We start from the raw sequence: 8,310 nt of genomic DNA, 5'->3' as shown, positions 1-8,310 counted from the left end.
GGGACCCAGGCCTTGGCTGTGGCCACCGCCTTCTGCCTTTTTCAGGGTCGGGGCTTGGCCCCGGGCAGTGGCCTTGGGCTCGGCCGCACCCAACATCCCTGCTAAGGATCGCAGGAGCCGACCCCCAGTGGTTTCCTGCGATCCGTGCAGGCTCCCTGCTGGTGCCCAAGGCCCGGAAAGCCTCCGCCCCAGGCTTTCCTGGCCTTGGGCTCTCCGCACCCAGCGTCCCTGCTACTGATCGCAGGAGCCGACCCCCAGTGGTTTCCTTCGATCGGTGCAGGCTGCCCGCTGGTGCCCAAGGCCGGGAAAGCCTCCGCCCCAAGGCTTTCCCGGCCTTGGGCTCCGCCACACCCCAATGTCCCTGCAATGGTTTCCTGGTGGGCGGGGTTGGTGGGTGTGGCTTGGTTAGTGGGCGTGGCTTGGGCGTAGCGAAGGTGCAGTCAATTTGCATATTTGTCTATTATAAGGTAAGATAATGTGATTTAGGAAGGAGAGATACAGAAAGAGATACAGAAAGACAGAGACTGCTAACTCTCTGACATGTTAGGGGTTATTACCATTCCTTCTTTCTTGCCTTTCTTTCCCAGCCACATATGCTTTCAATTTTTACATAGTTATTAACATAAAACATAATTTATTTTGCTTTTATTTGACTTACCACTCATCAGATTTACTTTTCATGTACCTCTAATAATCATAATTTTAATTTTTATGACTGCCATGTTCCTAAATTGCTTCCATTTTCACTAATTATCCATAAACAATCCTACCTAATAAAATGGTAATATGTAAATTACCATCACTCCACTACGCCCACGATTGGGCCAGCGGAAGGCGCAGGGGGCGGGACTCAGGGTGGCCAGGGTAGCCGATTGGGCCAGCAGGACGCTGAGCTCGCGTCACCAGTGGTGGCGCGAGCTCAGCATCTGCGCCATGGCTGTGCTGCGGCACAGAAGGGGCCTCTGGGGCAGCGAGCTCATGTCCCGCCGCGGACCATCAAAAGCGGGGGAGCTGGGTGCCTGTCTGCTCCGGCACCAGGCCTTTCAGAAGCCTCCGCCACGCCGGAGGCTTCCGAAAGGCCTGGTGTACCAGCGGACAGGCACCCAGTCCCCCGAGATCGAAAGCGAAAGCGTGTAGGGGACCCTACACGTGCATGATTCAGTCATGCACTAGGCCTCTAGTACTGTAATAAATGAACATCTACACATATATAGCTATTATGTCCTTTTGTAGTTTTGAACTACTGTCAAAGGATAAATTCCCAAAAATGAAATTAGAAATGTATCTAAAGTAAGAAACATATCCGAAGAGTGACAAGCTTTACCAGGTTGTGGAAAAAATAAGGTCTGAATACTCATCAAATCCCTCCTCCCCAGATTAGCAGAAATCTAATTCCTGGACACCTCTTCCTCCCGCTGCTCTGAATTGCCCCACAACCTGGAGATTCATTCAAATTCTTCACAGAAAACTAGAGACTGACCACCATCCAGTGGGCACTTGATGACATTGCTTCAGTTAATTCTGTACCGTGACACAAATGACCCCATGCATCTGACGGGCAATGTCCATGGCTCTTACACTGTGAGCACGCATCACCCATCTATGAAGGGGGCCCAGTGGGCATCATCATCCCTCTATTAACAGATGAAAACAGAGAGGCTCTGAGAAGTAGTTACTTGACTAAGGTGTCACAATCAGTAAGATACAAAGCCAGATCTCTCATTCCCTAGAACAGGCCTTAGCCCATGTCACCATATGAGCTCATTATGTACACTATCCATGCCAACCAAAACCTGAAAACAATGGGAGGGCACTATTAACCTGATTTTTACAAAACTATAAGGGGAATACTGTGCAGTATGTTTTTCTATCCTGCCCTATAAAGTATCTCATGAGACTAGAAAACATACCATAAGTGAAACTGTGCTCTTAAATACCCTTACACATTACAGGGCTCAAATGATTTTAGGCAGTTGAAATTAACAGTATTATTTATAGATTAACTTAATCCTGAGCTTGTTGAAGATATAACATTAAAAAATGTGAAAGAATAGATTTGGAAATGCAGTCTACAAACAACACATTATTAAACTTCAGATGTAGAGGAACACCCATTTACATGTGATAACCCATGCACTAGCGTATGGCTGTGAGATTATGCAATTGTATTTGCTTTTAAAAGTATTTCTCCATCAATAACTATGTACAGCTGTGCCCTCTGCTGGATGAAAATGGGTGCTATTTTAGGGAGCTATACATGGACAAAATATAGTGCGTTTTCACATTTATTTAAGGAGAAATTTTCATTACGTGAATTCTGAGTAATATTTCATAAATTAGTTGAATCCATCCCACACCAATCCCCTAATCTCCTTTATAAATTACTGCTAAAGAATCTCATCTACTGAAAATTCAAAACACTGTTAAAGATTAGCTCAGTACTGTTTATCAGCTGATAGTGACTTGTTACTTCGAAAAAAAGTACTCATAATTTAATATAACAATATAAACATAGATTAATCTTTTTGGAGTTTCCCCACATCTCAAGAAGCCTTTCATTATAGTATTTAAGTTTGCCAATATCCAAATAACCACGATTATTGTCCCATTTAATTTCACTGTCATTTAACCAGTGTTTATTCCCATGTGGCATGCTACGTTTTAATGACACAGAACCAAGTGAGGCACACCCCAATCCTCAGGGGTTTTATCATGGAGTGGAAGATGCTGAGAAGCAAATGAACAATTCTGGAGTGTAGCATGTGTCATGAACACTGGGATGGCCCAGAACCCCCTTCAATGAAGGACTTGTTGCTCCAGCCTCAGAGAGCCACCTCACCCAACACCCTGCTCCCTTTCAAAGGCCCATGTCCAGTGACTTCTCCAGATGAGAGATAAAGGCCCTGACATTTCAAAATATCCCAACTCAGAAGGGCCATTTTAGCTCCTGAGATGCCTGTGGAGTCCACAAAGACTGTTGTTAGGCCACATCCAAGTTCAACTCTTCTCTCTACCCCACTACTTCTCAACTGGGGGCAATTTTCCCCCCACTCCAATATTTGGCAATGTGGAAACATTTTTAGTTGTCACTGTGAAGAGGAGAGGTGTGTGTATATCATTGAATCAGCTTTCTGGGGAACAGTTATAGTCAGATCTACAACAAGAAACCATTTGATTTTCATATGTGTGTGTATAAGAAAAAGAGTGGTATGTGTGTGTTTAAATGTATTAGTACACAACAAACTTGGAAGGACATACACTAAATATAAGGAGTGGTTATTTTAAAGTAATGGGAGTGTTTCTTGTTTTCCTTTGTGCTTTTTTCCTTTTAAAAGGCCACTTTTTACAGAAGTAGGACCACAGAGAGAAGTTGAAAAATGGAACAGTAATGAGTGGGAGATGAAAAATCAAACCAAACTATTGCAAAGATCAGAACGCCTGAGCAAGGCTGATGCAAAGGGACAGGGAGAGAGAGAGAGAGAGAGAGAGAGAGAGAGAGAGAGAGAGAGAGAGAGAGAGAGGGAGGGAGGGAGGGAGGGAGGGAGGGAGAGAGAACACATAACTGAAGGGGGGCAAGGTGCTTGTGAGACCCTGGGTTTGGATGCCAAGAACACAAGAATGGATTGAAGGTTTCTTAGGCAGAAACCAAGAGGCCTCTTATTCTAAGGCAGGAGGCACGGTGAGTACAGAGCTCAGACATTTTGAAGTGATAAAATCTGCACCTGGCCATCTTTATTTTTCAGTAGGCAGTGAGGTCATCACCTGAAACAGAGTATCTGCCTGCTGGGACAGGAGCTTGCTAGGAAGGTGAAACTGAAGGGAAATTGGAGAGGCCTGAAGGCGGCTTACTGGGGGGCGGGGGGGGGGGGGGGGGGGGGGGTAGACTACTCCTAGGAAATTGACATTTCCTTTACCCAGTTTCAAAGTAACATCTCAGGAGTGTTAGCACCACCTACATGACTGAGGCAAGGGGACTGGCTCCCAACCAATTTCTCCACAACACTCAGGTAGCAGAGGGGTGCCAAAGGGGTCTAAAAAGCCCCATAAAACCCTAACCGGTTTGGCTCAGTGGATACAGCCTCAGCTTGCGGACTGGAGGTCCCAGGTTCGATTCCGGTCAAGGGCATGTACCTTGGTTGCGGGCACATCCCCAGGAGGGGGTGTGCAGGAGGCAGCTGATGGATGTTTCTCTGTCATCAATGTTTCAAACTCTCTATCCCTCTCCCTTCCTCTCTGTAAAAAATCAATAAAATATATTTTTAAAAATAAAATAAAATAAAAAGCCCCATAAAATTAGCTGTGGCTTCCCACACCTGGCAGGATCATCCACACCTGTACATCTCTGAGGGGAATTTGGGGACCCAGTATCACAGTCTGGGATTATTCTATGCTCCTTCGTGCTTTAGGTAATGGCCTCTGTAGATTGTCTGGCCCTGGGGTTTAAATAAACTCCACATCCTCACGGGGCCTTTAGGCAGACCTCAGTCTATCTGATCGCCAGCTGCTGGGACAAGCAGCAGCAGAGTTCTCCAAAATGTAAAAAAGAGGACATGTCATGCTGCAGCTGGAGCTTCGTTTTCTCCAAGCTCTGACTCCCCCCCTTCCCCCCACACACACATGCCTCTCCCACCCCCAGGATACACTGATATGAGATTACTGTGGCATATGGCCTTAACAGACCGTGGAATTTTGAGGAGCTCCGTTAAAAGGAATGGTTCTCAACTGGGAGCCATGTTGCCTCCCTGCCTAAGGGAGATTCAGCAATTTTTGCTAATCATCCCACAATGCACAGGGCAGCCCCCACAACGAGGAATTATGCTGCCCCACATGTCCCAGTGCTGAGGGTGAGAAGCCCTCCTTTTTTTTGAGGGTATCTTTGAAATGTTTTATTAAATTGTGATTGTAATAATTGTATTCAGAACAAACGTAAGTGCAGATAATACAGAAGAGCATAAAATGCAAAGTTAAAGATCTTCCTACCCACTTCCAATCATCAGAAGTAATGCTGTCAACAAGGTCTGCTTGTTAAAACCAAGATGGTGTTCCAGAGCAGCGGTCGCCAACCTTTGGGACCTCACGGACCACCGGTTGGCGACCTCTGTTCTAGAGAAACCCTGCTTTAAAGAGTTATCTGGAAGGATCATCTGGAAGGATCTTTTAAATTCTTGCTAAAATCCACATAAGGGTTATTACTAATTTTTTACATTTTTATTGATTTCAGAGAGGGAGAGAGAGATAGAAACATCTTGCCCTAACCAGTCTGGCTCAGTGGATAGAGCGTCGGCCTGCGGACTGAAGGGTCCCAGGTTCGATTCCGGTCAAGGGCATGTGCCTTGGTTGCAGGCACATCCCCAGTAGGGGGTGTAGCAGGAGGCAGCTGATCGATGTTTCTCTCTCATCGATGTTTCTAACTCTCTATCCCTCTCTCTTCCTCTCTGTAAAAAAAAATCAATTAAGTATATTTAAAGAAAAGAAAAGAAACATCAATGATAAGAGAGAATCATCGATCAGCTGCCTTCCGCAACCAGGGCTTGTGCTTGACTGGGAATCGAACCATGACCTGCTGGTTCGAGGTCGATGCTCAACCACCCAGCCACACCAGCTGAGCGGGTTATTACTAATTTGAGGTTAATGCTTTTTTAAAGAAATCAAAGAAAATGCCAGACAACAGGGTAACAAATGGTAGGATTTATAAATTGCTACAGGATGCCACTAGAACTCCAACCTTCTCCAGCCTCCATTTCAGAATCCAGTTTCTCACTCACCCTGATCCCTCTATCCCTCTCCCTTCCTCTCTGTAAAAAACCAATAAAAATATATATTTTTTAAAAATGTCTTGTTCACCACTGTATATCCGGTAAATAAATACCACTGTCCGATAGGCATTTATAAATACATAATGCATGCCACATATATAATTGTAAATGTCCTACTAGCCATGTTAAAGAGGTAGTGGGGAAGGGCATGTAATAAGAATAGAGCCACAGTTGTCTAATAATCATTCACCTTACTAGCTATAGATGAGAAGTTTCCTTACAGACCCTGGGAAGCTGGAGGATGAAACAAGGCTATAAAAAGATACTAGTAAGATGCCTGATGGGTCCATTACTCAGAAAAGAAATACATTTTGAGAACAGACCAAGGACAGGACAGCTCTGATTGGTTGCTGTACCCAGACCCCTGACCCCCCTCTGGTTGTTTTTCTCAGGAGGGCTTACCATTCTCTATCCCCCAGGCTGAGCCATTTGTAACATCATAGATTAGCTACCTTGTTATCGGACTTTGAGCTCCTGCAGGCCTGACTACAGACCCTATCCTCCCCTTTCCATGTTACACTTGCAGCTCACAGCTGCAGGTAGCTATCTTCTCCCGCCTGTGCACATAACCAGCCAACTGGTGAGGGGCGAGGGGTGGGGCTCTGAGCAGAATTTCCAGGGTGACCTGCTGCTCTCCCATACTGCCCGCATTATTGGAATAAACGCTCATATATGACTCAACCCTGTCTCTGCTTAATTTGGCTCAAGTAGTGACAGGTGGCCTGGGACCCATTGTGTCCAGTTTCAAAAGTAAAAAGATCATTTAATTTTAATCTTACAATGTATTTTACCTAAATAGTCCTTCCCTAACATGCTCTATTACAAAATGAGGTTTTTAGCCTTGGCCCGTGTTGCTCATTGGTTAGAGTGCTGGCCTGTGCACCTAAAGGTTGCTGGCTCGATTCCCAGTCATGAGCACATGCCTAGGTCGCAGGTTCAATCCCCAGCCCCAGTCTGGGTGGGTGCGTTCAGGAGGCAACCAATAGTGTCTCTCTTATATGGATGTTTCTCTCTCTCCCCCCTCCCACCCTCTCTTCCACTCTTTCTAAAAATCAATGAAAAAAAAAATAACCTCATGCCGAAACCGGTTTGGCTCAGTGGATAGAGCGTCGGCCTGCGGACTGAAAGGTCCCAGGTTCGATTCCGCTCAAGGGCATGTGCCTTGGTTGCGGGCACATCCCCAGTAGGGAGTGTGCAAGAGGCAGCTGATCGATGTTTCTCTATCATCGATGTTTCTAACTCTCTATCCCTCTCTCTTCCTCTCTGTAAAAAATCAATAAAATATATTACAAATAAATAAATAACCTCAGGTGAGGATTAACAACAAAAAATTGAGATTTTTATATTTTCTTATACTAATTCTTCAAAACCTTCTGTGTAAGTTACTCTTACAGCACATCTCAATTCAGCTACCACATTCCAAGCTGTGAATAGCCACATGTGTTGAGTGGCTACAGTGGACAGTGCAGATATAAAATAATACTTGAAAATAACTGTAGTAGGCATGCAGTACATCTTTGTTAAAGTTAATATTCTTCTGTGCCACGTGATTCTTCTATGGTTCAAGAATGGCATGGTAATAATGTGCACGCCATTCATTTAGCCTGCCTTAGCCATCTCCTCGTATTAGGCATTTGTTTCCAGTCTTTACTTCTTAAAATAATTCTGCAGTGAGCATCCAGTTTTCATCTGTTTTCCCTTGGAATACATTCCCAGATGTGACAATTCTAAGACGAAAGTATGCTCCCTTTTAGGGCTCTTGCCACATTTTGCCAAGTTACCCCAGAAAAAAAAAAAATGCCTCCTACACTTCGAGTGGTTTACATTGGTTATTAATGATTTCTCTGCGATACTAACAGGGCAAGTATTGCTGATAATGATTGTGATGATAAAAATAATGTTAATAGGCACTATTTGTTTGCTCTACCGCACCAGGCACTGCGCCCTAGGTATTTTTCACACACGTTATGGGACAGGACCTGAGGCACAGGGACGTCAATAAACTAAGCACTAGAATTGCGCTCAAAATAGTCCTTCCCTAACATGCTCTATTAAAAAATGAGGTTTTTAGCCTTGGCCCGTGTTGCTCATTGGTTAGAGTGCTGGCCTGTGCACCTAAAGGTTGCTGGTTCGATTCCCAGTCATGAGCACATGCCTAGGTTGCAGGTTCAACCCCAGCCCCAGTCTGGGTGGGTGCGTTCAGGAGGCAACCAATAGTGTCTCTCTTATATGGATGTTTCTCTCTCTCTCTCTCTCTCCGATGACTATTCCCAAAGCCGGGCGGTTTTCCCCTGAGCCTCGACCACCCTCCCTTGAGAAGAGCGAGATATCTAAAGCCATGAACTATTTGGGGGGGTCGGGGGCCGCGCAAAAACGACCTTCGCCTGCCCCCACCCCCGCCACACCGGCCCGCGCGGTCCGGGTCCCCGCCCTAGCGCCGCGACCGGGGTGCCGCCCGCGACTCCCGTTCCCACCGCCCCCTCAGCCGCTCCCA

This window comes from Cnephaeus nilssonii, assembly GCF_951640355.1.
Source record: "Cnephaeus nilssonii genome assembly, chromosome: X".
Taxonomy (NCBI): domain Eukaryota; kingdom Metazoa; phylum Chordata; class Mammalia; order Chiroptera; family Vespertilionidae; genus Cnephaeus; species Cnephaeus nilssonii.
The sequence above is the reverse complement of the archived record's forward strand: the minus strand, read 5'-3'. Positions refer to the sequence as shown.